The sequence below is a fragment of the Aulostomus chinensis genome, chromosome 4 (genome assembly GCF_037954235.1).
Source record: "Aulostomus chinensis isolate RoL2024-O1b breed Wild chromosome 4, RoL_Achi_v1.0, whole genome shotgun sequence".
Classification (NCBI taxonomy): domain Eukaryota; kingdom Metazoa; phylum Chordata; class Actinopteri; order Syngnathiformes; family Aulostomidae; genus Aulostomus; species Aulostomus chinensis.
This window is the reverse complement of record NC_141323.1, coordinates 25,092,908-25,120,702: the sequence shown is the minus strand read 5'-3', so window position 1 is coordinate 25,120,702 and position 27,795 is coordinate 25,092,908. Positions and strand designations below refer to the sequence as shown.

Sequence of the window (27,795 nt, the reverse complement as noted above, 5' to 3'; positions counted from 1 at the left end):
CTTTTCTTGAAGCGCCCTCCGCAGCTTTGGAATGGAATGTCATGCAGTGGTTAATTTGAAGTAGACAGATGGCAGATGCAGTACTTTTCTCTAGGTGACATCAACATTCTTTTCTTTTATTGACAGGACACCTATTTGGCGTGTGAAAAAACCCTGAGGCTTTTGCGCTTCACTTTTTTTCTGAGGTTGTAAAGTGAGTGAAATGGATATAGAGCCCATGTGTGTAAGAGTCAAGGGCTTACGGCCATACCAATCTGAACACGCCCGATCTCGTCTGATCTCGGAAGCTAAGCAGGGTCAGCCTGGTTAGTACTTGGATGGAAGACTGCCTGGGAATACCAGGTGCTGTAAGCTTTTTTGTTTCTTTGTGAGGAAAGGGCAGCTTTGAGTCTTTGGGGACCAGCATGAGCGAGCTTCCCTCACACACCTTTTCTTGAAGCGCCTTTCTGCAGCTTTGAAATGGAATCTCATGCAGCGTGTAACTTGAAGTAGACAGATGGAGGATGCAGTACTTTTCTCTCGATGACATCAACATTCTTTTCTTTGTATTGACAGGACACCTATTTGACGTGTGAAAAGACCCTGAGGCTGTTGCTCATCACTTTTTTTCTGAGGTTGTAAAGTGAGTGAAATGGATATAGAGCCCATGTGTGTGAGAGTCAAGGGCTTACGGCCATACCACTCTTAACACGCCCGATCTCGTCTGATCTCGGAAGCTTAGCAGGGTCGGGCCTGGTTAGTACTTGAATGGGAGACCGCCTGGGAATACCAGGTGCTGTAAGCTTTTTTGTTTCTTTGTGAGGAAAGGGCAGCTTTGAGTCTTTGGGGACCAGCATGAGCGAGCTTCCCTCACACACCTTTTCTTGAAGCGCCCTCCGCAGCTTTGGAATGGAATGTCATGCAGTGGTTAATTTGAAGTAGACAGATGGCAGATGCAGTACTTTTCTCTAGATGATATCAACATTCTTTTCTTTGTATTGACAGGACACCTATTTGACGTGTGAAAAGACCCTGAGGCTTTTGCGCTTCACTTTTTTTCTGAGGTTGTAAAGTGAGTGAAATGGATATAGAGCCCATGTGTGTAAGAGTCAAGGGCTTACGGCCATACCACTCTGAACACGCCTGATCTCGGAAGCTAAGCAGGGTCGGGCCTGGTTATTACTTGAATGGGAGACCGCCTTGGAATACCAGGTGCAGTAAGCTTTTTTTTTTCATTGTGAGGAAAGGGCAGCTTTGAGTCTTTGGGGACCAGCATGAGCGAGCTTCCCTCACACACCTTTTCTTGAAGCGCCTTTCTGCAGCTTTGAAATTGAATGTCATGCAGCGTGTAATTTGAAGTAGACAGATGGCAGATGCAGTACTTTTCTCTAGATGATATCAACATTCTTTTCTTTGTATTGACAGGACACCCATTTGACGTGTGAAAAGACCCTGAGGCTGTTGCGCATCACTTTTTTTCTGAGGTTGTAAAGTGAGTGAAATGGATATAGAGCCCATGTGTGTGAGAGTCAAGGGCTTACGGCCATACTACTCTGAACACGCCCGATCTCGTCTGTTCTCGGAAGCTTAGCAGGGTCGGGGCTGGTTAGTACTTGGATGGGAGACCGCCTGGGAATACCAGGTGCTGTAAGCTTTTTTGTGTCTTTGTGAGGAAAGGGCAGCTTTGAGTCTTTGGGGACCAGCATGAGCGAGCTTCCCTCACACACCTTTTCTTGAAGAGCCCTCCGCAGCTTTGGAATGGAATGTCATGCAGTGGTTAATTTGAAGTAGACAGATGGCAGATGCAGTACTTTTCTCTCGATGACATCAACATTCTTTTCTTTGTATTGACAGGACACCTATTTGACGTGTGAAAAGACCCTGAGGTTGTTGCGCATCACTTTTTTTCTGAGGTTGTAAAGTGAGTGAAATGGATATAGAGCCCATGTGTGTAAGAGTCAAGGGCTTACGGCCATACCACTCTGAACACGCATGCGCCAATCAGACGGTACGCTGACAGCACGACACACGGAGGTCGCGGACTCCGCTTTTCCCATTTCTTTCGTTTTTTTCAGCCTTTTTCATTGTTCTTCCTTATTTTCCGTGCATTTTTGGTTCGTTTTTAGAGTGAACATTTTTTCCCCCCGACAGTTTTTATACTGATCGGGGGAGGTCAATTTGAGTTTTTTTTTTTCCTAATGGAAAACTTTCGGACGGACCAAATGGATTTGAACTCTGCAAACGGACTTCAGATTACGAGCATGGAAAACGGACTTGACATAAACGCACAAACAGGTGAAGAAAATGAAAAATGGTTGCTTGTTAAAAGAAACAATCAGAAACGAAACATGAAGAAGTCGGAAGGAAAACTGCCGGAGGGAAATGCGAGAGCGGCTTCCGCAGCGACAGCGGGGGAAAGACGGCGAGCAGCGGCTGATTCAGAGGAGATGAGCGCTGGAGCCGGTCCACAGGCAACGAGAGCTGGTGACCTGAAGAACAGAGCTGAAGACGTGGTTCCGAGAAGACCTGGGCAGCGAGGAGCTACTGGAGAGGCGGCGGAGAGTGAGAGAGAATTGGCGGCGGAAAGAGATGCGGCGTCTGGTGGGGAAAGGCAGCTGCAGCAGCGACATGGAGCGGCGAAATCTGCGGGTGGCGACCACAAGTATGACAGAGAACTGACGGTCAGTGTCGAGGTAACTGGGCAGGATGAAGTCCCAGTTCTCGAATTAATGAGATGCATAAGAGCACTGTGTGGAGGTTTAATAGCCTGTAGGGCGACAGGGCCGCAGAAATTTGAAATTACCATGTCACACATCAAAGGGAAAGAGAGAATCCTAGATGGTTTCAAAATTGGGGACAACACGGTGCATGTCAAAGATCTGTGTAATGATGAACTCATGGTTTCTTTTTTAAGCTTACCAGCTTACATCAGAGATGAGGAAATTTTACAGAAGCTAGAAGGGTGGGGAGTCTCAGCTGCATCAACTATAAGGAGGAGGATGTGGCCGGGTACGCAAATTGCTGATGGGACGCGGTTTCTCAAAGTAAAGTTTACAGATAAAGTCCAATCTCTGCCTTATTCAGCACGGTTTGACACAGCAATGGGACCGGAATATTTCAGGGTCATACATGATAGGCAGGCTAGGGTGTGTAGGATGTGCCTCCAGCCGGGGCACATCCTAAGGGACTGTCCTGAGTTCTCCTGCCATAAGTGTGGTGTCCAGGGGCATTATGCAAGGGAGTGCAACAGGAAACCTAATAAGATACAGAAATGTGAGGTGTGTTGGAACAAAATTGATGAATGTAATTGTAATTATAGTGATGAGGATATTGTGGTGGAATCTGGATCTGAGGAGCTGTACAGTGAGATGGAAGGTTTAAGTGAGGGAGGAACGGAGGATGAGGAGGAAGATGACGAGGTGGGTAGTGGCGCCGCCAAGCAGGCTGCTGGTGAGGGTTACGCCCCTCAGAGAACCCAGAGCCCTCCTAAAGTGGTGCAGAGCCCAGGCACAAGGCTTGGTTCAAGTCTGAATGACATGAGCACTGACTCAGGCCCACAGCAGAGAGGAAAGGATGGAGGAGGAAACGGGTCCGAAAAGGAGCCGGAGCCTTCTCAACTCCTGGAATCAATGGAGGTGGGGGATACCCCAAGAGAATTGCAGCCGGCGGCAGCCACATCCACCAGGGTACCTACCTTAAATGTGCCCTCCACCTTCCCTCCTCAGAGTAGATCAAACAGTGACTCGGAAATGGACTTTGCCACAATAAAAAATATTCGGAAAAAGCACACCTCAATAAAAGATGCTGCGATGAAGAAAAAACAGAAGAAAGAAGGAGGGAGAGGTAAAAAATCTTGAGGGAAAATTGGCTGTTTAAAGGTTTTTTTTGGTCTGACCATGTTTCTGCTGCACTCCCTTAATGTCAATGGACTCCGCACTTATGGCAGGATGACCGCCATTTTACTTAAAAGCAAGTGTGACATTCTCTGCTTACAGGAGACAAGGTGGGAAGGGGATAGTGTGGCGGCAGCAAGCAAAATGTGGGGAGGAGATGTCTTTTTTAGCAACGGCACAAGTAAATCTTGTGGCGTAGCTATTTTAGTAAAAAAGACTATAAGTACCAATAGCAAGTTAATATATCATGACAAGAAAGGTAGAATACTTATTATAGATGTTTGCATAAACAATAGAACATACAGAATTGTTAACATATATGCCAGTAACTGTGAAAAGGAAAGGAAAATGTTTCTAAATAGTATAAGCAGATGGATAGATCATAGAACCATAATAATAGGAGATTTCAATATCGCATTAACTAAGGATGATATATCAATTAACAATGTATACAAGAATGACACAAGCAGAACTGAGCTATATAATTTAATGAATATTCACAATTTGACAGATGTATGGAGAATTCACAACCCATTCAAGAAAGAGTACTCCAGAAGACAGGTTGTGCAGGGAAAAATGAAACAAGCCAGAATAGATTTATGTCTAGCGGCCCCTGAAGCAACAAAACAGATCAATAAAATACAATATAATTATAACGCATGGAGTGATCACGCAACAATTGAGTGTTACTTGGGTGCTGCAGGAGGTTTCAGGGGGGGAGGTACCTGGTGCCTCAACTCCAGCCTCCTGGCAGATTCAACTTACGTTAAAAAAATCACAAAACTGCTTGATTATGCAAAAATTGAAATGAAAATAGAAAATAATTTTATAGAAAAGTGGGAAATTCTAAAGCAAAGAATTAAAAGAAGTAGTATAAATTATAGTAAAGAGAAAAAGTGGAGAGAGGAGCTGGAAGAAAATCGACTAAGAAAATTAATCAATCATGAAATAGCATTATTTGATAAAGAACCTAACAGAAACACAGAAAACTATGAATTATATAAAGCAAAACTAGTAAACATAGAAAAAATAAAATGCAGAGGTGCAATGATAAGAAGCAGAGTTAAAAATTTAGTAGAAGGAGAAAAATGCACCGCATATTTTTTGGGGCTCGAAAAGCAAAAACAAAACAAAACTATAATAGAAAAAATCAACGATATAACTGGAAAAGAATATGACGATCAAGAAAATATACTAAGAGTAACTACAGAGTTTTATAAAGAATTATTTGATAATGGATATAGCAATAGCGAAGAGGTAGACAAGTTGTTATCAAATATCCAAACTAGTATTTCAGTGGAGGATAAGGAATGGTCTGATGCACAAATTACTATTAATGAGATAAAGACGGCAATAGATAGCTTAAATAAAAACAAAAGTCCAGGGGTAGATGGTTTAACAGCAGAATTTTATATTTGTTTCAAAGAGCAGATAGCTCCCCTGTTGCTGTCATTGTACCACTCAATGGAACGGGAACAGAGAACATCCAATACATTCACTGCAGGAATAATTTCACTTATCTACAAAAATAAAGGTTCAAAACAGGATATAACAAACTATAGACCAATAAGTTTACTCAATACAGATTACAAGATACTGACCAAAACACTGGCAAACAGGCTTAAACTTACAATAGGGACCATTATTGGTAATACACAGGCATACGGCATACCAGATAGAGACATCATAGATACGATCCTTACAATAAAGGATACCGTCAGGACAATGGCAGCACAGGGGGGGTATCTGCTCGGAATTGATTTGGAGAAAGCATTCGACAGAGTAGAACATCTTTTCTTATATAAAACTTTAAAAAGATTTGGATACGGTGAAGGCTTTATTAAATGGATTAAATTATTATACGATAACGCATACAGTCAAATAAAGATAAATGGACAACTAACAGAAAAGATCAAATTAAAAAGATCGGTAAGGCAAGGATGCCCGCTTTCAGCTCTTTTATACAGTATTGTTGCTGAGCCACTAGCTTTAAGTATAATGAATGATAAGAATATTATAGGTATAAAAACATATAGAGACAAAGTCGTTAAAATAGCACAATTTGCGGATGATATCAATATAATGTTTAAAAATGAAGAAAATTTAAATTATATTATAAAACATCTAGAAAGATATGAAAAAGCATCAGGAGCTAAGGTTAACAGAAATAAGTCAGAAATGATGGAATTCGGTAAAAATAGTTTAAAAAATAATTGGGGTTTTAGCACTAAAGAATACAGGAAAATACTGGGTGTATACATTGGTAAAAATGAAGGGGAAGCCAGGGACTTAGGGTGGAGAGAACTTGTAAAAAAGGTAGAAAATACACTTAATTTATGGAGAAGTAGGGGTTTAAGCCTGAGAGGAAAGGTAATTGTCATCAATGCCTTAATACTGTCAAAAATTAATCATGTTTTGGGGGCCTGTGAGCTACCGCAGTGGGCACTAAATTCGCTCAATGAAGCGATCTCCTCCTTCCTTTGGAGGGGAAAGGGAAATTCGATCGCTCATCGGGTGATAATTGCTAATAAAAGGGAGGGGGGATTAGGACTAATTGACATCAGTGCAAAAAAAGATGCACTCAGGGCCAAATTAGTTAGAAATTTTCTCGATTCGAACAGGCAGTACCCCTGGGAGGACACAATGGCGGGCTACCTGGCTGAGTACGGGGAGGGGGAGAAACTCCCTCTTTATCACCTCCTTCCTGGGAAAAGCCATGGCTCGCTACCGATGTTCTACCAGGAGGTGCTAGAGGCATGGGGCAAATTCCTGCCCCACCTCAGGCCTAAGTGCAGTCAGAAAAGTCATGTGCTGCAGTTACCTTTTCTCGAAAGCACCTTTTTCACACACAATGGTAGGACACTTAAATGCAGGGCACTTCAGCAACATAATATAACAAGGGTCGGTCAAGTGGTGGGGGAAAGGGGTCTGTTCAGTCTCAGGAAAGTCACAACCCAACTCAAAAAAACAGGGACACCGTGCAGAAAGGATTACCTAAATGGACTAGGTAACAAAATCAACAGAAACATAACCTCACTGTGGAGAAACTTAATCATCACGGACAAATCGAGAGCAGACCCCGAACTCCCACCGCTTGAGCTTGTCACACAGTACACAGGGAAAGAGCTGTCACAGGTGAAAACAAAGGACTGGTACACCATAGGGATTAACTCAATTAAACGCACTCCAAAAGCAGAAAAACACTGGGCACAATTATTCAAGGGAATACCGATAGGAAAAATCTGGCAAAACCTTAACATACCTTACATGGACAGCAATACTTTCAAGCTAGAATTCAATATCAGACACAGGAGAATTTTCACAGGAATCAAATTACACCAGATTAATAAGGAAAACTACAGTAGGACATGCCAAATCTGCAATAAAGAACCGGAAGACCAGGAGCATCTATTCATCAACTGCAAGGAATCGGATAAATTCAGGAATTTCATCAGGATGCTACTGCAAGAGCACTGCAATTTCAGTTTGACAGATGAAACACTATGGACATGGACTCTTCTCTTTGGTACAACACTGAAACAAAAGGATCAGAACAGGACTCTCATAAATACCATACTCACTTTTGCAAAAAAATCAATATGGACAACTAGAAACTACGCTCTCTATGAAAAGAAGAAAATAAACATATTTGGGGTTTTTTACACAACACTCTTGACGCACCTACAAATCTTACATGACATGGACAAGGATATTTTTGAAAACACTTTCTGCAGGAAAAACACATTTTTCAACATAGCAAATGGCAAAATTGAAATAAACAAGATTGACAATGGTATGTTTTCTCTTCAAATTCCCAGCTAAGTAGTCTCTTTTTTTTATAAAGCAAAGTATTTTTCAAATTTAATAAAGGGGTGAGCAAATTGGGTGGTTTATGTTTTTGGTGTGTTTAACATTTCATTTTGATAAAATTTCATTTAAAAAAAAAAAAAAAAAAAAAAAATTGTGTGTGTGACACTTCACGACAGGAATTTGTTCTTTTTAGTCCCATGAGTTTTTTTTTTTGTCTCTCTTTAATTTTTATTTATTTTTTTTGGAATGACCTGCATTGCTCCAGTGGCTGTAGGCACATAGTGTTGGTTTATTTGTCTAAATTTAACTTAATTAAAAAAAAAAAAAAAAAAAAAAAAACTCTGATGGTGTTTTCATCAAGTTCAAGGTGTATCAAGGGTGGGGGTTTTTTTTTGGTAAGATTTCTTTCCTGAAGGAATTTATTTTTTATATAATTGTTAAATTTTGTCATGTAAATAAGAATGTACAGTTGGTAAAAATGTATGATGTATTTTTGATAATAAAAGACAAAAAAAAAAAAAAAAAAAAACACGCCCGATCTCGTCTGATCTCGGAAGCTAAGCAGGGTCGGACCTGGTTAGTACTTGGATGGAAGACCGCCTGGGAATACCAGGTGCTGTAAGCTTATTTTTTTCTTTGTGAGGAAAGGGCAGCTTTGAGTCTTTGGGGACCAGCATGAGCGAGCTTCCCTCACACACCCTTTCTTGAAGCGCCTTTCTGCAGCTTTGAAATGGAATCTCATGCAGCGTGTAACTTGAAGTAGACAGATGGAGGATGCAGTACTTTTCTCTCGATGACATCAACATTCTTTTCTTTGTATTGACAGGACACCTATTTGACGTGTGAAAAGACCCTGAGGCTGTTGCTCATCACTTTTTTTCTGAGGTTGTAAAGTGAGTGAAATGGATATAGAGCCCATGTGTGTGACAGTCAAGGGCTTATGGCCATACCACTCTGAACACGCCCGATCTCGTCTGATCTCGGAAGCTTAGCAGGGTCGGGCCTGGTTAGTACTTGGATGGGAGACCGCCTGGGAATACCAGGTGCTGTAAGCTTTTTTGTGTCTTTGTGAGGAAAGGGCAGCTTTGAGTCTTTGGGGACCAGCATGAGCGAGCTTCCCTCACACACCTTTTCTTGAAGCGCCCTCCGCATCTTTGGAATGGAATGTCATGCAGTTTGTAATTTGAAGTCGACAGATGGCAGATGCAGTACTTTTCTCTGGATGACATCAACATTCTTTTCTTTATATTGACAGGACACCTATTTGGCATGTGAAAAGACCCTGAGGCTGTTGCGCATCACTTTTTTTCTGAGGTTTTAAAGTGAGTGAAATGGATTTAGAGCCCATGTGTGTCGTAGTCAAGGGCTTACGGCCATACCACTCTGAACACGCCCGATCTCGTCTGATCTCGGAAGCTAAGCAGGGTTGGGCCTGGTTAGTACTTGGATGGAAGACCGCCTGGGAATACCAGGTGCTGTAAGCTTTTTTGTTTCTTTGTGAGTAAAGGGCAGCTTTCAGTCTTTGGGGACCAGCATGAGCGAGCTTCCCTCACACATCTTTTCTTGAAGCGCCTTCCGCAGCTTTGGAATGGAATGTCATGCAGTGGTTAATTTGAAGTAGACAGATGGCAGATGCAGTACTTTTCTCTAGATGACATCAACATTCTTTTCTTTTAATGACAGGACACCTATTTGGCGTGTGAAAAGACCCTGAGGCTTTTGCGCTTCACTTTTTTTCTGAGGTTGTAAAGTGAGTGAAATGGATATAGAGCCCATGTGTGTCAGAGTCAAGGACTTACGGCCATACCACTCTGAACACGCCTGATCTGATCTGATCTCGGAAGCAAAGCAGGGTAGGGCCTGGTTAGTACTTGGATGGGAGACCGCCTGGGAATACCAGGTGCTGTAAGCTTTTTTGTTTCTTTGTGAGCAAAGGGCAGCTTTGAGTCTTTGGGGACCAGCATGAGCGAGCTTCCCTCACACACCTTTTCTTGAAGCGCCCTCCGCAGCTTTGGAATGGAATGTCGTGCAGTGGTTAATTTGAAGTAGACAGATGGCAGATGCAGTACTTTTCTCTCGATGACATCAACATTCTTTTCTTTTATTGACAGGACACCTATTTGGCGTGTGAAAAGACCCTGAGGCTTTTGCGCTTCACTTTTTTTCTGAGGTTGTAAAGTGAGTGAAATGGATATAGAGCCCATGTGTGTAAGAGTCAAGGGCTTACGGCCATACCACTCTGAACACGCCCGATTTCGTCTGATCTCGGAAGCTAAGCAGGGTCGGGCCTGGTTAGTACTTGGATGGGAGACGGCCTGGGAATACCAGGTGCTGTAAACTTTTTTGTTTCTTTGTGAGGAAAGGGCAGCTTTGAGTCTTTGGGGACCAGCATGAGCGAGCTTCCCTCACACACCTTTTCTTGAAGCGCCCTCCGCAGGTTTGAAATTGAATGTCATGCAGTGGTTAATTTGAAGGAGACAGATGGCAGATGCAGTACTTTTCTCTTGATGACATCAACATTCTTTTCTTTTATTGACAGGACACCTATTTGGCGTGTGAAAAGACCCTGAGGCTTTTGCGCATCACTTTTTTTCTGAGGTTGTAAAGTGAGTGAAATGGATATAGAGCCCATGTTTGTAAGAGTCCAGTGCTTACGGCCATACCACTCTGAACACGCCCGATCTCGTCTGATCTCGGAAGCTAAGCAGGGTCGGGCCTGGTTAGTACTTGGATGGGAGACCTCCTGGGAGTACCAGGTGCTGTAAGCTTTTTTGTTTCATTGTGAGGAAAGGGCAGCTTTGAGTCTTTGGGGACCAGCATGAGCGAGCTTCCCTAACACACCTTTTCTTGAAGCGCCCTCCGCATCTTTGGAATGGAATGTCATGCAGTTTGTAATTTGAAGTCGACAGATGGCAGATGCAGTACTTTTCTCTGGATGACATCAACATTCTTTTCTTTATATTGACAGGACACCTATTTGGCGTGTGAAAAGACCCTGAGGCTTTTGCGCATCACTTTTTTTCTGAGGTTTTAAAGTGAGTGAAATGGATTTAGAGCCCATGTGTGTCAGAGTCAAGGGCTTATGGCCATACCACTCTGAACACGCCTGATCTCGTCTGATCTCGGAAGCTAAGCAGGGTTGGGCCTGGTTAGTACTTGGATGGAAGACCACCTGGGAATACCAGGTGCTGTAAGCTTTTTTTTTCATTGTGAGGAAAGGGCGGCTTTGAGTCTTTGGGGACCAGCATGAGCGAGCTTCCCTCACACAACTTTTCTTGAAGCGCCTTTCTGCTGCTTTGAAATTGAATGTCATGCAGTGGTTAATTTGAAGTAGACAGATGGCAGATGCAGTACTTTTCTCTCGATGACATCAACATTCTTTTCTTTAATTGACAGGACACCTATTTGGCGTGTGAAAAGACCCTGAGGCTTTTGCGCTTCACTTTTTTTCTGAGGTTGTAAAGTGAGTGAAATGGATATAGAGCCCATGTGTGTAAGAGTCAAGGGCTTACGGCCATACCACTCTGAACACGCCCGATTTCGTCTGATCTCGGAAGCTAAGCAGGGTCGGGCCTGGTTAGTACTTGGATGGGAGACGGCCTGGGAATACCAGGTGCTGTAAACTTTTTTGTTTCTTTGTGAGGAAAGGGCCGCTTTGAGTCTTTGGGGACCAGCATGAGCGAGCTTCCCTCACACACCTTTTCTTGAAGCGCCCTCCGCAGGTTTGAAATTGAATGTCATGCAGTGGTTAATTTGAAGTAGACAGATGGCAGATGCAGTACTTTTCTCTTGATGACATCAACATTCTTTTCTTTTATTGACAGGACACCTATTTGGCGTGTGAAAAGACCCTGAGGCTTTTGCGCTTCACTTTTTTTCTGAGGTTGTAAAGTGAGTGAAATGGATATAGAGCCCATGTGTGTAAGAGTCCTGGGCTTACGGCCATACCACTCTGAACACGCCCGATCTCGTCTGATCTCGGAAGCTTAGCAGGGTCGGGCCTGGTTAGTACTTGGATGGGAGACCTCCTGGGAATACCAGGTGCTGTAAGCTTTTTTGTTTCATTGTGAGGAAAGGGCAGCTTTGAGTCTTTGGGGACCAGCATGAGCGAGCTTCCCAAACACACCTTTTCTTGAAGCGCCCTCCGCATCTTTGGAATGGAATGTCATGCAGTTTGTAATTTGAATTCGACAGATGGCAGATGCAGTACTTTTCTCTGGATGACATCAACATTCTTTTCTTTATATTGACAGGACACCTATTTGGCGTGTGAAAAGACCCTGAGGCTTTTGCGCATCACTTTTTTTCTGAGGTTTTAAAGTGAGTGAAATGGATTTAGAGCCCATGTGTGTCAGAGTCAAGGGCTTACGGCCATACCACTCTGAACACGCATGCGCCAATCAGACGGTACGCTGACAGCACGACACACGGAGGTCGCGGACTCCGCTTTTCCCATTTCTTTCGTTTTTTTCAGCCTTTTTCATTGTTCTTCCTTATTTTCCGTGCATTTTTGGTTCGTTTTTAGAGTGAACATTTTTTCCCCCCGACAGTTTTTATACTGATCGGGGGAGGTCAATTTGAGTTTTTTTTCCTAATGGAAAACTTTCGGACGGACCAAATGGATTTGAACTCTGCAAACGGATTTCAGATTACGAGCATGGAAAACGGACTTGACATAAACGCACAAACAGGTGAAGAAAATGAAAAATGGTTGCTTGTTAAAAGAAACAATCAGAAACGAAACATGAAGAAATCGGAAGGAAAACTGCCGGAGGGAAATGCGAGAGCGGCTTCCGCAGCGACAGCGGGGGAAAGACGGCGAGCAGCGGCTGATTCAGAGGAGATGTGTGGAAGGAGCGCTGGAGCCGGTCCACAGGCAACGAGAGCTGGTGGCCTGAAGAACAGAGCTGAAGACGTGGGTCCGAGAAGACCTGGGCAGTGAGGAGCTACTGGAGAGGCGACGGAGAGTGAGAGAGAATTGGCGGCGGAAAGAGATGCGGCGTCTGGTGGGGAAAGGCAGCTGCAGCAGCGACATGGAGCGGCGAAATCTGCGGGTGGCGACCACAAGTATGACAGAGAACTGACGGTCAGTGTCGAGGTAACTGGGCAGGATGAAGTCCCAGTTCTCGAATTAATGAGATGCATAAGAGCACTGTGTGGAGGTTTAATAGCCTGTAGGGCGACAGGGCCGCAGAAATATGAAATTACCATGTCACACATCAAAGGGAAAGAGAGAATCCTAGATGGTTTCAAAATTGGGGACAACACAGTGCATGTCAAAGATCTGTGTAATGATGAACTCATGGTTTCTTTTTTAAGCTTACCAGCTTACATCAGAGATGAGGAAATTTTACAAAAGCTAGAAGGGTGGGGAGTGTCAGCTGCATCAACTATAAGGAGGAGGATGTGGCCGGGTACGCAAATTGCTGATGGGACGCGGTTTCTCAAAGTAAAATTTACAGACAAGGTCCAATCTCTGCCTTATTCAGCACGGTTTGACACAGCAATAGGACCGGAATATTTCAGGGTCATACATGATAGGCAGGCTAGGGTGTGTAGGATGTGCCTCCAGCCGGGGCACATCCTAAGGGACTGTCCTGAGTTCTCCTGCCATAAGTGTGGTGTCCAGGGGCATTATGCAAGGGAGTGCAACAGGAAACCTAATAAGATACAGAAATGTGAGGTGTGTTGGAACAAAATTGATGAATGTAATTGTAATTATAGTGATGAGGATATTGTGGTGGAATCTGGATCTGAGGAGCTGTACAGTGAGATGGAAGGTTTAAGTGAGGGAGGAACGGAGGATGAGGAGGAAGATGACGAGGTGGGTAGTGGCGCCGCCAAGCAGGCTGCCGGTGAGGGTTACGCCCCTCAGAGAACCCAGAGCCCTCCTAAAGTGGTGCAGAGCCCAGGCACAAGGCTTGGTTCAAGTCTGAATGACATGAGCACTGACTCAGGCCCACAGCAGAGAGGAAAGGATGGAGGAGGAAACGGGTCCGAAAAGGAGCCGGAGCCTTCTCAACTCCTGGAATCAATGGAGGTGGGGGATACCCCAAGAGAATTGCAGCCGGCGGCAGCCACATCCACCAGGGTACCTGCCTTAAATGTGCCCTCCACCTTCCCTCCTCAGAGTAGATCAAACAGTGACTCGGAAATGGACTTTGCCACAATAAAAAATATTCGGAAAAAGCACACCTCAATAAAAGATGCTGCGATGAAGAAAAAACAGAAGAAAGAAGGAGGGAGAGGTAAAAAATCTTGAGGGAAAATTGGCTGTTTAAAGGTTTTTTTGGTCTGACCATGTTTCTGCTGCACTCCCTTAATGTCAATGGACTCCGCACTTATGGCAGGATGACCGCCATTTTACTTAAAAGCAAGTGTGACATTCTCTGCTTACAGGAGACAAGGTGGGAAGGGGATAGCGTGGCGGCAGCAAGCAAAATGTGGGAAGGAGATGTCTTTTTTAGCAACGGCACAAGTAAATCTTGTGGCGTAGCTATTTTAGTAAAAAAGACTATAAGTACCAATAGCAAGTTAATATATCATGACAAGAAAGGTAGAATACTTATTATAGATGTTTGCATAAACAATAGAACATACAGAATTGTTAACATATATGCCAGTAACTGTGAAAAGGAAAGGAAAATGTTTCTAAATAGTATAAGCAGATGGATAGATCATAGAACCATAATAATAGGAGATTTCAATATCGCATTAACTAAGGATGATATATCAATTAACAATGTATACAAGAATGACACAAGCAGAACTGAGCTATATAACTTAATGAATATTCACAATTTGACAGATGTATGGAGAATTCACAACCCATTCAAGAAAGAGTACTCCAGAAGACAGGTTGTGCAGGGAAAAATGAAACAAGCCAGAATAGATTTATGTCTAGCGGCCCCTGAAGCAACAAAACAGATCAATAAAATACAATATAATTATAACGCATGGAGTGATCACGCAACAATTGAGTGTTACTTGGGTGCTGCAGGAGGTTTCAGGGGGGGAGGTACCTGGTGCCTCAACTCCAGCCTCCTGGCAGATTCAACTTACGTTAAAAAAATCACAAAACTGCTTGATTATGCAAAAATTGAAATGAAAATAGAAAATAATTTTATAGAAAAGTGGGAAATTCTAAAGCAAAGAATTAAAAGAAGTAGTATAAATTATAGTAAAGAGAAAAAGTGGAGAGAGGAGCTGGAAGAAAATCGACTAAGAAAATTAATCAATCATGAAATAGCATTATTTGATAAAGAACCTAACAGAAACACAGAAAACTATGAATTATATAAAGCAAAACTAGGAAACATAGAAAAAATAAAATGCAGAGGTGCAATGATAAGAAGCAGAGTTAAAAATTTAGTAGAAGGAGAAAAATGCACCGCATATTTTTTGGGGCTCGAAAAGCAAAAACAAAACAAAACTATAATAGAAAAAAATCAACGATATAACTGGAAAAGAATATGACGATCAAGAAAATATACTAAGAGTAACTACAGAGTTTTATAAAGAATTATTTGATAATGGATATAGCAATAGCGAAGAGGTAGACAAGTTGTTATCAAATATCCAAACTAGTATTTCAGTGGAGGATAAGGAATGGTCTGATGCACAAATTACTATTAATGAGATAAAGACGGCAATAGATAGCTTAAATAAAAACAAAAGTCCAGGGGTAGATGGTTTAACAGCAGAATTTTATATTTGTTTCAAAGAGCAGATAGCTCCCCTGTTGCTGTCATTGTACCACTCAATGGAACGGGAACAGAGAACATCCAATACATTCACTGCAGGAATAATTTCACTTATCTACAAAAATAAAGGTTCAAAACAGGATATAACAAACTATAGACCAATAAGTTTACTCAATACAGATTACAAGATACTGACCAAAACACTGGCAAACAGGCTTAAACTTACAATAGGAACCATTATTGGTAATACACAGGCGTACGGCATACCAGATAGAGACATCATAGATACGATCCTTACAATAAAGGATACCGTCAGGACAATGGCAGCACAGGGGGGGTATCTGCTCGGAATTGATTTGGAGAAAGCATTCGACAGAGTAGAACATCTTTTCTTATATAAAACTTTAAAAAGATTTGGATACGGTGAAGGCTTTATTAGATGGATTAAATTATTATACGATAACGCATACAGTCAAATAAAGATAAATGGACAACTAACAGAAAAGATCAAATTAAAAAGATCGGTAAGGCAAGGATGCCCGCTTTCGGCTCTTTTATACAGTATTGTTGCTGAGCCACTAGCTTTAAGTATAATGAATGATAAGAATATTATAGGTATAAAAACATATAGAGACAAAGTCGTTAAAATAGCACAATTTGCGGATGATATCAATATAATGTTTAAAAATGAAGAAAATTTAAATTATATTATAAAACATCTAGAAAGATATGAAAAAGCATCAGGAGCTAAGGTTAACAGAAATAAGTCAGAAATGATGGAATTCGGTAAAAATAGTTTAAAAAATAATTGGGGTTTTAGCACTAAAGAATACAGGAAAATACTGGGTGTATACATTGGTAAAAATGAAGGGGAAGCCAGGGACTTAGGGTGGCGAGAACTTGTAAAAAAGGTAGAAAATACACTTAATTTATGGAGAAGTAGGGGTTTAAGCCTGAGAGGAAAGGTAATTGTCATCAATGCCTTAATACTGTCAAAAATTAATCATGTTTTGGGGGCCTGTGAGCTACCGCAGTGGGCACTAAATTCGCTCAATGAAGCGATCTCCTCCTTCCTTTGGAGGGGAAAGGGAAATTCGATCGCTCATCGGGTGATAATTGCGAATAAAAGGGAGGGGGGATTAGGACTAATTGACATCAGTGCAAAAAAAGATGCACTCAGGGCCAAATTAGTTAGAAATTTTCTCGATTCGAACAGGCAGTACCCCTGGGAGGACACAATGGCGGGCTACCTGGCTGAGTACGGGGAGGGGGAGAAACTCCCTCTTTATCACCTCCTTCCTGGGAAAAGCCATGGCTCGCTACCGATGTTCTACCAGGAGGTGCTAGAGGCATGGGGCAAATTCCTGCCCCACCTCAGGCCTAAGTGCAGTCAGAAAAGTCATGTGCTGCAGTTACCTTTTCTCGAAAGCACCTTTTTCACACACAATGGTAGGACACTTAAATGCAGGGCACTTCAGCAACATAATATAACAAGGGTCGGTCAAGTGGTGGGGGAAAGGGGTCTGTTCAGTCTCAGGAAAGTCACAACCCAACTCAAAAAAACAGGGACACCGTGCAGAAAGGATTACCTAAATGGACTAGGTAACAAAATCAACAGAAACATAACCTCACTGTGGAGAAACTTAATCATCACGGACAAATCGAGAGCAGACCCCGAACTCCCACCGCTTGAGCTTGTCACACAGTACACAGGGAAAGAGCTGTCACAGGTGAAAACAAAGGACTGGTACACCATAGGGATTAACTCAATTAAACGCACTCCAAAAGCAGAAAAACACTGGGCACAATTATTCAAGGGAATACCGATAGGAAAAATCTGGCAAAACCTTAACATACCTTACATGGACAGCAATACTTTCAAGCTAGAATTCAATATCAGACACAGGAGAATTTTCACAGGAATCAAATTACACCAGATTAATAAGGAAAACTACAGTAGGACATGCCAAATCTGCAATAAAGAACCGGAAGACCAGGAGCATCTATTCATCAACTGCAAGGAATCGGATAAATTCAGGAATTTCATAAGGATGCTACTGCAAGAGCACTGCAACTTCAGTTTGACAGATGAAACACTATGGACATGGACTCTTCTCTTTGGTACAACACTGAAACAAAAGGATCAGAACAGGACTCTCATAAATACCATACTCACTTTTGCAAAAAAATCAATTTGGACAACTAGAAACTACGCTCTCTATGAAAAGAAGAAAATAAACATATTTGGGGTTTTTTACACAACACTCTTGACGCACCTACAAATCTTACATGACATGGACAAGGATATTTTTGAAAACACTTTCTGCAGGAAAAACACATTTTTCAACATAGCAAATGGCAAAATTGAAATAAACAAGATTGACAATGGTATGTTTTCTCTTCAAATTCCCAGCTAAGTAGTCTCTTTTTTTTATAAAGCAAAGTATTTTTCAAATTTAATAAAGGGGTGAGCAAATTGGGTGGTTTATGTTTTTGGTGTGTTTAACATTTCATTTTGATAAAATTTCATTTAAAAAAAAAAAAAAATTTGTGTGTGTGACACTTCACGACAGGAATTTGTTCTTTTTAGTCCCATGAGTTTTTTTTGTCTCTCTTTAATTTTTATTTATTTATTTATTTATTTTTTTTTTTTTTTTGGAATGACCTGCATTGCTCCAGTGGCTGTAGGCACATAGTGTTGGTTTATTTGTCTAAATTTAACTTAATTTAAAAAAAAAAAAAAAAAAAAAAAAAAAAACTCTGATGGTGTTTTCATCAAGTTCGAGGTGTATCAAGGGTGGGGTTTTTTTTTTGGTAAGATTTCTTTCCTGAAGGAATTTATTTTTTATATAATTGTTAAATTTTGTCATGTAAATAAGAATGTACAGTTGGTAAAAATGTATGATGTATTTTTGATAATAAAAGACAAAAAAAAAAAAAAACACGCCCGATCTCGTCTGATCTCGGAAGCTTAGCAGGGTCGGGCCTGGTTAGTACTTGGATGGGAGACCGCCTGGGAATACCAGGTGCTGTAAGCTTTTTTGTTTCTTTGTGAGGAAAGGGCAGCTTTGAGTCTTTGGGGACCAGCATGAGCGAGCTTCCCTCACACACCTTTTCTTGAAGCGTTTTTCCGCAGGTTTGAAATTGAATGTCATGCAGCGTGTAATTTGAAGTAGACAGATGACAGATGCAGTACTTTTCTCTCGATGACATTAACATTCTTTTCGTTGTATTGACAGGACACCTATTTGGCGTGTGAAAAGACCCTGAGGCTGTTGCGCATCACTTTTTTTCTGAGGTTGTAAAGTGTGTGAAATGGAAACAGAGCCCATGTGTGTCAGAGTCAAGGGTTTAGGGCCATACCACTCTGATCACGCCTGATCTCGTCAGATTTCGGAAGCTAAGCAGGGTCGGGCCTGGTTATTACTTGAATGGGAGACCGCCTTGGAATACCAGGTGCAGTAAGCTTTTTTTTTTCATTGTGAGGAAAGGGCAGCTTTGAGTCTTTGGGGACCAGCATGAGCGAGCTTCCCTCACACACCTTTTCTTGAAGCGCCTTTCTGCAGCTTTGAAATTGAATGTCATGCAGCGTGTAATTTGAAGTAGACAGATGGCAGATGCAGTACTTTTCTCTAGATGATATCAACATTCTTTTCTTTTATTGACAGGACACCTATTTGGCGTGTGAAAAGACCCTGAGGCTGTTGCGCTTCACTTTTTTTCTGAGGTTGTAAAGTGAGTGAAATGGATATAGAGCCCATGTGTGTAAGAGTCAAGGGCTTATGGCCATACCACTCTGAACACGCCCGAGCTCGTCTGATCTCGGAAGCTAAGCAGGGTCAGGCCTGCTTAGTACTTGGATGGGAGACCGCCTGGGAATACCAGGTGCTGTAAGCTTTTTTGTTTCTTTGTGAGCAAAGGGCAGCTTTGAGTCTTTGGGGACCAGCATGAGCGAGCTTCCCTCACACACCTTTTCTTGAAGCGCCCTCCGCAGCTTTGGAATGGAATGTCATGCAGTGGTTAATTTGAAGTAGACAGATGGCAGATGCAGTACTTTTCTCTAGATGACATCAACATTCTTTTCTTTTATTGACAGGACACCTATTTGGCGTGTGAAAAAACCCTGAGGCTTTTGCGCTTCACTTTTTTTCTGAGGTTGTAAAGTGAGTGAAATGGATATAGAGCCTATGTGTGTAAGATGGCCCATCACCATGATCAGCAGAAGAAATGGAAAGTTCAAAGTGGGTGGGCTGATCCATCCTGAGGCCCGGTGCTGTCGCAGCTGAGCAGAAATGGAAGTTTCCTTTGGAGGGAATGGAGAAGAAATCACGCTCCAGTGGTTCCCATGGTTCAAGGGCTTACGGCCATACCACTCTGAACACGCATGCGCCAATCAGACGGTACGCTGACAGCACGACACACGGAGGTCGCGGACTCCGCTTTTCCCATTTCTTTCTTTTTTTCAGCCTTTTTCATTGTTCTTCCTTATTTTCCGTGCATTTTTGGTTCCTTTTTAGAGTGAACATTTTTTCCCCCCGACAGTTTTTATACTGATCGGGGGAGGTCAATTTGAGTTTTTTTTTTCCTAATGAAAAACTTTCGGACGGACCAAATGGATTTGAACTCTGCAAACGGATTTCAGATTACGAGCATGGAAAACGGACTTGACATAAACGCACAAACAGGTGAAGAAAATGAAAAATGGTTGCTTGTTAAAAGAAACAATCAGAAACGAAACATGAAGAAGTCTGAAGGAAAACTGCCGGAGGGAAATGCGAGAGCGGCTTCCGCAGCGACAGCGGAGGAAAGACGGCGAGCAGCGGCTGATTCAGAGGAGATGTGTGGAAGGAGCGCTGGAGCCGGTCCAAAGGCAAAGAGAGCTGGTGGCCTGAAGAACAGAGCTGAAGACGTGGTTCCGAGAAGACCTGGGCAGCGAGGAGCTACTGGAGAGGCGAGAGAGAATTGGCGGCGGAAAGAGATGCGGCGTCTGGTGGGGAAAGGCAGCTGCAGCAGCGACATGGAGCGGCGAAATCTGCGGGTGGCGACCACAAGTATGACAGAGAATTGACGGTCAGTGTCGAGGTAACTGGGCAGGATGAAGTCCCAGTTCTCGAATTAATGAGATGCATAAGAGCACTGTGTGGAGGTTTAATAGCCTGTAGGGCGACAGGGCCGCAGAAATATGAAATTACCATGTCACACATCAAAGGGAAAGAGAGAATCCTCGATGGTTTCAAAATTGGGGACAACACAGTGCATGTCAAAGATCTGTGTAATGATGAACTCATGGTTTCTTTTTTAAGCTTACCAGCTTACATCAGAGATGAGGAAATTTTACAAAAGCTAGAAGGGTGGGGAGTCTCAGCTGCATCAACTATAAGGAGGAGGATGTGGCCGGGTACGCAAATTGCTGATGGGACGCGGTTTCTCAAAGTAAAATTTACAGATAAAGTCCAATCTCTGCCTTATTCAGCACGGTTTGACACAGCAATAGGACCGGAATATTTCAGGGTCATACATGATAGGCAGGCTAGGGTGTGTAGGATGTGCCTCTAGCCGGGGCACATCCTAAGGGACTGTACTGAGTTCTCCTGCCATAAGTGTGGTGTCCAGGGGCATTATGCAAGAGAGTGCAACAGGAAACCTAATAAGATACAGAAATGTGAGGTGTGTTGGAACAAAATTGATGAATGTAATTGTAATTTAGTGATGAGGATATTGTGGTGGAATCTGGATCTGAGGAGCTGTACAGTGAGATGGAAGGTTTAAGTGAGGGAGGAACGGAGGATGAGGAGGAAGATGACGAGGTGGGTAGTGGCGCCGCCAAGCAGGCTGCCGGTGAGGGTTACGCCCCTCAGAGAACCCAGAGCCCTCCTAAAGTGGTGCAGAGCCCAGGCACAAGGCTTGGTTCAAGTCTGAATGACATGAGCACTGACTCGGGCCCACAGCAGAGAGGAAAGGATGGAGGAGGAAACGGGTCCGAAAAGGAGCCGGAGCCTTCTCAAATCCTGGAATCAATGGAGATAGGGGACACCCCAGGAGAATTGCAGCCGGCGGCAGCCACATCCACCAGGGTACCTGCCTTAAATGTGCCCTCCACCTTCCCTCCTCAGAGTAGATCAAACAGTGACTCGGAAATGGACTTTGCCACAATAAAAAATATTCGGAAAAAGCACACCTCAATAAAAGATGCTGCGATGAAGAAAAAACAGAAGAAAGAAGGAGGGAAAATTGGCTGTTTAAAGGTTTTTTTGGTCTGACCATGTTTCTGCTGCACTCCCTTAATGTCAATGGACTCCGCACTTATGGCAGGATGACCGCCATTTTACTTAAAAGCAAGTGTGACATTCTCTGCTTACAGGAGACAAGGTGGGAAGGGGATAGCGTGGCGGCAGCAAGCAAAATGTGGGAAGGAGATGTCTTTTTTAGCAACGGCACAAGTAAATCTTGTGGCGTAGCTATTTTAGTAAAAAAGACTATAAGTACCAATAGCAAGTTAATATATCATGACAAGAAAGGTAGAATACTTATTATAGATGTTTGCATAAACAATAGAACATACAGAATTGTTAACATATATGCCAGTAACTGTGAAAAGGAAAGGAAAATGTTTCTAAATAGTATAAGCAGATGGATAGATCATAGAACCATAATAATAGGAGATTTCAATATCGCATTAACTAAGGATGATATATCAATTAATAATGTATACAAGAATGACACAAGCAGAACTGAGCTATATAATTTAATGAATATTCACAATTTGACAGATGTATGGAGAATTCACAACCCATTCAAGAAAGAGTACTCCAGAAGACAGGTTGTGCAGGGAAAAATGAAACAAGCCAGAATAGATTTATGTCTAACGGCCCCTGAAGCAACAAAACAGATCAATAAAATACAATATAATTATAACGCATGGAGTAATCACGCAACAATTGAGTGTTACTTGGGTGCTGCAGGAGGTTTCAGGGGGGGAGGTACCTGGTGCCTCAACTCCAGCCTCCTGGCAGATTCAACTTACGTTAAAAAAATCACAAAACTGCTTGATTATGCAAAAATAGAAATGAAAATAGAAAATAATTTTATAGAAAAGTGGGAAATTCTAAAGCAAAGAATTAAAAGAAGTAGTATAAATTATAGTAAAGAGAAAAAGTGGAGAGAGGAGCTGGAAGAAAATCGACTAAGAAAATTAATCAATCATGAAATAGCATTATTTGATAAAGAACCTAACAGAAACACAGAAAACTATGAATTATATAAAGCAAAACTAGGAAACATAGAAAAAATAAAATGCAGAGGTGCAATGATAAGAAGCAGAGTTAAAAATTTAGTAGAAGGAGAAAAATGCACCGCATATTTTTTGGGGCTCGAAAAGCAAAAACAAAACAAAACTATAATAGAAAAAAATCAACGATATAACTGGAAAAGAATATGACGATCAAGAAAATATACTAAGAGTAACTACAGAGTTTTATAAAGAATTATTTGATAATGGATATAGCAATAGCGAAGAGGTAGACAAGTTGTTATCAAATATCCAAACTAGTATTTCAGTGGAGGATAAGGAATGGTCTGATGCACAAATTACTATTAATGAGATAAAGACGGCAATAGATAGCTTAAATAAAAACAAAAGTCCAGGGGTAGATGGTTTAACAGCAGAATTTTATATTTGTTTCAAAGAGCAGATAGCTCCCCTGTTGCTGTCATTGTACCACTCAATGGAACGGGAACAGAGAACATCCAATACATTCACTGCAGGAATAATTTCACTTATCTACAAAAATAAAGGTTCAAAACAGGATATAACAAACTATAGACCAATAAGTTTACTCAATACAGATTACAAGATACTGACCAAAACACTGGCAAACAGGCTTAAACTTACAATAGGAACCATTATTGGTAATACACAGGCATACGGCATACCAGATAGAGACATCATAGATACGATCCTTACAATAAAGGATACCGTCAGGACAATGGCAGCACAGGGGGGGTATCTGCTCGGAATTGATTTGGAGAAAGCGTTCGACAGAGTAGAACATCTTTTCTTATATAAAACTTTAAAAAGATTTGGATACGGTGAAGGCTTTATTAGATGGATTAAATTATTATACGATAACGCATACAGTCAAATAAAGATAAATGGACAACTAACAGAAAAGATCAAATTAAAAAGATCGGTAAGGCAAGGATGCCCGCTTTCGGCTCTTTTATACAGTATTGTTGCTGAGCCACTAGCTTTAAGTATAATGAATGATAAGAATATTATAGGTATAAAAACATATAGAGACAAAGTCGTTAAAATAGCACAATTTGCGGATGATATCAATATAATGTTTAAAAATGAAGAAAATTTAAATTATATTATAAAACATCTAGAAAGATATGAAAAAGCATCAGGAGCTAAGGTTAACAGAAATAAGTCAGAAATGATGGAATTCGGTAAAAATAGTTTAAAAAATAATTGGGGTTTTAGCACTAAAGAATACAGGAAAATACTGGGTGTATACATTGGTAAAAATGAAGGGGAAGCCAGGGACTTAGGGTGGCGAGAACTTGTAAAAAAGGTAGAAAATACACTTAATTTATGGAGAAGTAGGGGTTTAAGCCTGAGAGGAAAGGTAATTGTCATCAATGCCTTAATACTGTCAAAAATTAATCATGTTTTGGGGGCCTGTGAGCTACCGCAGTGGGCACTAAATTCGCTCAATGAAGCGATCTCCTCCTTCCTTTGGAGGGGAAAGGGAAATTCGATCGCTCATCGGGTGATAATTGCGAATAAAAGGGAGGGGGGATTAGGACTAATTGACATCAGTGCAAAAAAAGATGCACTCAGGGCCAAATTAGTTAGAAATTTTCTCGATTGGAACAGGCAGTACCCCTGGGGGGACACAATGGCGGGCTACCTGGCTGAGTACGGGGAGGGGGAGAAACTCCCTCTTTATCACCTCCTTCCTGGGAAAAGCCATGGCTCGCTACCGATGTTCTACCAGGAGGTGCTAGAGGCATGGGGCAAATTCCTGCCCCACCTCAGGCCTAAGTGCAGTCAGAAAAGTCATGTGCTGCAGTTACCTTTTCTCGAAAGCACCTTTTTCACACACAATGGTAGGACACTTAAATGCAGGGCACTTCAGCAACATAATATAACAAGGGTCGGTCAAGTGGTGGGGGAAAGGGGTCTGTTCAGTCTCAGGAAAGTCACAACCCAACTCAAAAAAACAGGGACACCGTGCAGAAAGGATTACCTAAATGGACTAGGTAACAAAATCAACAGAAACATAACCTCACTGTGGAGAAACTTAATCATCACGGACAAATCGAGAGCAGACCCCGAACTCCCACCGCTTGAGCTTGTCACACAGTACACAGGGAAAGAGCTGTCACAGGTGAAAACAAAGGACTGGTACACCATAGGGATTAACTCAATTAAACGCACTCCAAAAGCAGAAAAACACTGGGCACAATTATTCAAGGGAATACCGATAGGGAAAATCTGGCAAAACCTTAACATACCTTACATGGACAGCAATACTTTCAAGCTAGAATTCAATATCAGACACAGGAGAATTTTCACAGGAATCAAATTACACCAGATTAATAAGGAAAACTACAGTAGGACATGCCAAATCTGCAATAAAGAACCGGAAGACCAGGAGCATCTATTCATCAACTGCAAGGAATCGGATAAATTCAGGAATTTCATAAGGATGCTACTGCAAGAGCACTGCAATTTCAGTTTGACAGATGAAACACTATGGACATGGACTCTTCTCTTTGGTACAACACTGAAACAAAAGGATCAGAACAGGACTCTCATAAATACCATACTCACTTTTGCAAAAAAATCAATATGGACAACTAGAAACTACGCTCTCTATGAAAAGAAGAAAATAAACATATTTGGGTTTTTTTACACAACACTCTTGACGCACCTACAAATCTTACATGACATGGACAAGGATATTTTTGAAAACACTTTCTGCAGGAAAAACACATTTTTCAACATAGCAAATGGCAAAATTGAAATAAACAAGATTGACAATGGTATGTTTTCTCTTCAAATTCCCAGCTAAGTAGTCTCTTTTTTTAGAAAGCAAAGTATTTTTCAAATTTAATAAAGGGGTGAGCAAATTGGGTGGTTTATGTTTTTGGTGTGTTTAACATTTCATTTTGATAAAATTTCATTTGAAAAAAAAATTTGTGTGTGTGACACTTCACGACAGGAATTTGTTCTTTTTAGTCCCATGAGTTTTTTTTTCTCTCTTTAATTTTTTTTTTTTTTTTTGGAATGACCTGCATTGCTCCAGTGGCTGTAGGCACATAGTGTTGGTTTATTTGTCTAAATTTAACTTAATTTAAAAAAAAAAAAAAAAAAAAACCTCTGATGGTGTTTTCATCAAGTTCGAGGTGTATCAAGGGTGGGGTTTTTTTTTGGTAAGATTTCTTTCCTGAAGGAATTTATTTTTTATATAATTGTTATCTCGATCTCGTCTGATCGCGGAAGCTAAGCAGGGTCGGGCCTGGTTAGTACTTGGATGGAAGACCGCGTGGGAATACCAGGTGCTGTAAGCTTTTTTGTTTCTTTGTGAGGAAAGGGCAGCTTTGAGTCTTTGGGGACCAGCATGAGCGAGCTTCCCTCACACACCTTTTCTTGAAGCGCCTTTCTGCAGCTTTGAAATTGAATGTCATGCAGCGTGTAATTTGAAGTAGACAGATGGCAGATGCAGTACTTTTCTCTAGATGACATCAACATTCTTTTCTTTGTATTGACAGGACACCTATTTGACGTTTCAAAAGACCCTGAGGCTGTTGCACGTCACTTTTTTTCTGAGGTTGTAAAGTGAGTGAAATGGATATAGAGCCCATGTGTGTCAAAGTCTAAGGCTTACGGCCATACCACTCTGAACACGCCCGATATTGTCTGATCTCGGAAGCTAAGCAGGGTCGGGCCTGGTTAGTACTTGGATCGGAGACCGCCTGGGAATACCAGGTGCTGTAAGCTTTTTTGTTTCATTGTGAGGAATGGGCAGCTTTGAGTGTTTGGGGACCAGCATGAGCGAGCTTCCCTCACACACCTTTTCTTGAAGCGCCCTCCACAGCTTTCGAATGGAATGTCATGCAGTGTGTAATTTGAAGTAGACACATGGCAGATGCAGTACTTTTCTCGAGATGACATCAACATTCTTTTCTTTGTATTGACAGGACAACTATTTGGTGTGTAAAAAGACCGTGAGGCTGTTGCACATCACATTTTTTTTGAGGTTGTAAAGTGAGTGAAATGGATATAGAGCCCATGTGTGTCAGAGTCAAGGGCTTACGGCCATACCACTCTGAACACGCCCGATCTCGTCTGATCTCGGAAGCTTAGCAGGGTCGGGCCTGGTTAGTACTTGGATGGAAGACCGCCTTGGAATACCAGGTGCTGTAAGCTTTTTTGTTTCATTGTGAGGAAAGGGCAGCTTTGAGTCTTTGGGGACCAGCATGAGCGAGCTTCCCTCACACACCTTTTCTTGAAGCGCCCTCTGCAGCTTTGGAATGGAATTTCATGCAGTGGTTAATTTGAAGAAGACAGATGGCAGATGCAGTACTTTTCTCTAGATGACATCAACATTCTTTTCTTTTATTGACAGGACACCGATTTGGCGTGTGAAAAGACCCTGAGGCTGTTGCGCATCACTTTTTTCTGAGGTTGTAAAGTGTGTGAAATGGATATAGAGCCCATGTGTGTCAGAGTCAAGGGCTTACGGCCATACCACTCTGAACACGCCCGATCTCGTCTGATCTCGGAAGCGTAGCAGGGTCGGGCCTGGTTAGTACTTGGATCGGAGACCGCCTGGGAATACCAGGTGCTGTAAACTTTTTTGTTTCATTGTTAGGAAAGGGCCGCTTTGAGTCTTTGGGGACCAGCATGAGCGAGCTTCCCTCACACACCTTTTCTTGAAGCGCCCTCCGCAGCTTTGGAATGGAATGTCATGCAGTGGTTAATTTGAAGTAGACAGATGGCAGATGCAGTACTTTTCTCTCGATGACATCAACATTCTTTTCTTTTATTGACAGGACAACTATTTGGCGTGTGAAAAGACCCTGAGGCTTTTGCGCATCACTTTTTTTCTGAGGTTGTAAAGTGTGTGAAATGGATATAGAGCCCATGTGTGTCAGAGTCAAGGGCTTACGGCCATACCACTCTGAACACGCCCGATCTCGTCTGGTCTCGGAAGCTAAGCAGGGTCGGGCCTGGTTAGTACTTGGATGGGAGACCGCCTGGGAATACCAGGTGCTGTAAGCTTTTTTGTTTCTTTGTGAGGAAAGGGCAGCTTTGAGTCTTTGGGGACCAGCATGAGCGAGCTTCCTTCACACACCTTTTCTTGAAGCGCCTTTCTGCAGCTTTGAAATGGAATGTC

The 27,795-nt window shown here is 42.0% G+C and overlaps 11 non-coding genes and 7 pseudogenes across 11 annotated transcripts; all 18 read left to right on the top strand.

The window, feature by feature from the left end:
* The first annotated feature begins 236 nt into the window (after window positions 1–236).
* On the top strand, window positions 237–354 carry LOC147264095 (5S ribosomal RNA; annotated as a pseudogene).
* Window positions 355–665: 311 nt separating this feature from the next.
* Window positions 666–784, top strand: LOC147264094 (5S ribosomal RNA). The gene has a single exon (XR_015114492.1). It is a non-coding gene; the product is annotated as a 5S ribosomal RNA (ribosomal RNA).
* Window positions 785–1,094: 310 nt separating this feature from the next.
* Window positions 1,095–1,203, top strand: LOC147264093 (5S ribosomal RNA; annotated as a pseudogene).
* Window positions 1,204–1,514: 311 nt separating this feature from the next.
* On the top strand, window positions 1,515–1,633 carry LOC147264092 (5S ribosomal RNA; annotated as a pseudogene).
* A 6,985-nt stretch (window positions 1,634–8,618) lies between these two features.
* On the top strand, window positions 8,619–8,737 carry LOC147264091 (5S ribosomal RNA). The gene has a single exon (XR_015113378.1). It is a non-coding gene; the product is annotated as a 5S ribosomal RNA (ribosomal RNA).
* Window positions 8,738–9,047: 310 nt separating this feature from the next.
* Window positions 9,048–9,166, top strand: LOC147264090 (5S ribosomal RNA). The gene has a single exon (XR_015115523.1). It is a non-coding gene; the product is annotated as a 5S ribosomal RNA (ribosomal RNA).
* A 309-nt stretch (window positions 9,167–9,475) lies between these two features.
* On the top strand, window positions 9,476–9,594 carry LOC147264089 (5S ribosomal RNA). Its single transcript, XR_015114887.1, has one exon. It is a non-coding gene; the product is annotated as a 5S ribosomal RNA (ribosomal RNA).
* Window positions 9,595–9,903: 309 nt separating this feature from the next.
* On the top strand, window positions 9,904–10,022 carry LOC147264088 (5S ribosomal RNA). The gene has a single exon (XR_015115291.1). It is a non-coding gene; the product is annotated as a 5S ribosomal RNA (ribosomal RNA).
* A 309-nt stretch (window positions 10,023–10,331) lies between these two features.
* LOC147264087 (5S ribosomal RNA) lies at window positions 10,332–10,450 on the top strand. Its single transcript, XR_015115365.1, has one exon. It is a non-coding gene; the product is annotated as a 5S ribosomal RNA (ribosomal RNA).
* A 310-nt stretch (window positions 10,451–10,760) lies between these two features.
* LOC147264086 (5S ribosomal RNA) lies at window positions 10,761–10,879 on the top strand. The gene has a single exon (XR_015113229.1). It is a non-coding gene; the product is annotated as a 5S ribosomal RNA (ribosomal RNA).
* A 309-nt stretch (window positions 10,880–11,188) lies between these two features.
* On the top strand, window positions 11,189–11,307 carry LOC147264085 (5S ribosomal RNA). The gene has a single exon (XR_015115290.1). It is a non-coding gene; the product is annotated as a 5S ribosomal RNA (ribosomal RNA).
* Window positions 11,308–11,616: 309 nt separating this feature from the next.
* Window positions 11,617–11,735, top strand: LOC147264084 (5S ribosomal RNA). Its single transcript, XR_015113061.1, has one exon. It is a non-coding gene; the product is annotated as a 5S ribosomal RNA (ribosomal RNA).
* A 6,999-nt stretch (window positions 11,736–18,734) lies between these two features.
* On the top strand, window positions 18,735–18,853 carry LOC147264083 (5S ribosomal RNA; annotated as a pseudogene).
* Window positions 18,854–19,163: 310 nt separating this feature from the next.
* On the top strand, window positions 19,164–19,282 carry LOC147264082 (5S ribosomal RNA; annotated as a pseudogene).
* A 6,995-nt stretch (window positions 19,283–26,277) lies between these two features.
* On the top strand, window positions 26,278–26,396 carry LOC147264081 (5S ribosomal RNA; annotated as a pseudogene).
* Window positions 26,397–26,706: 310 nt separating this feature from the next.
* LOC147264080 (5S ribosomal RNA) lies at window positions 26,707–26,825 on the top strand. The gene has a single exon (XR_015114925.1). It is a non-coding gene; the product is annotated as a 5S ribosomal RNA (ribosomal RNA).
* A 308-nt stretch (window positions 26,826–27,133) lies between these two features.
* LOC147264079 (5S ribosomal RNA) lies at window positions 27,134–27,252 on the top strand (annotated as a pseudogene).
* Window positions 27,253–27,561: 309 nt separating this feature from the next.
* LOC147264078 (5S ribosomal RNA) lies at window positions 27,562–27,680 on the top strand. Its single transcript, XR_015112757.1, has one exon. It is a non-coding gene; the product is annotated as a 5S ribosomal RNA (ribosomal RNA).
* The last annotated feature ends 115 nt before the right edge of the window (window positions 27,681–27,795 follow it).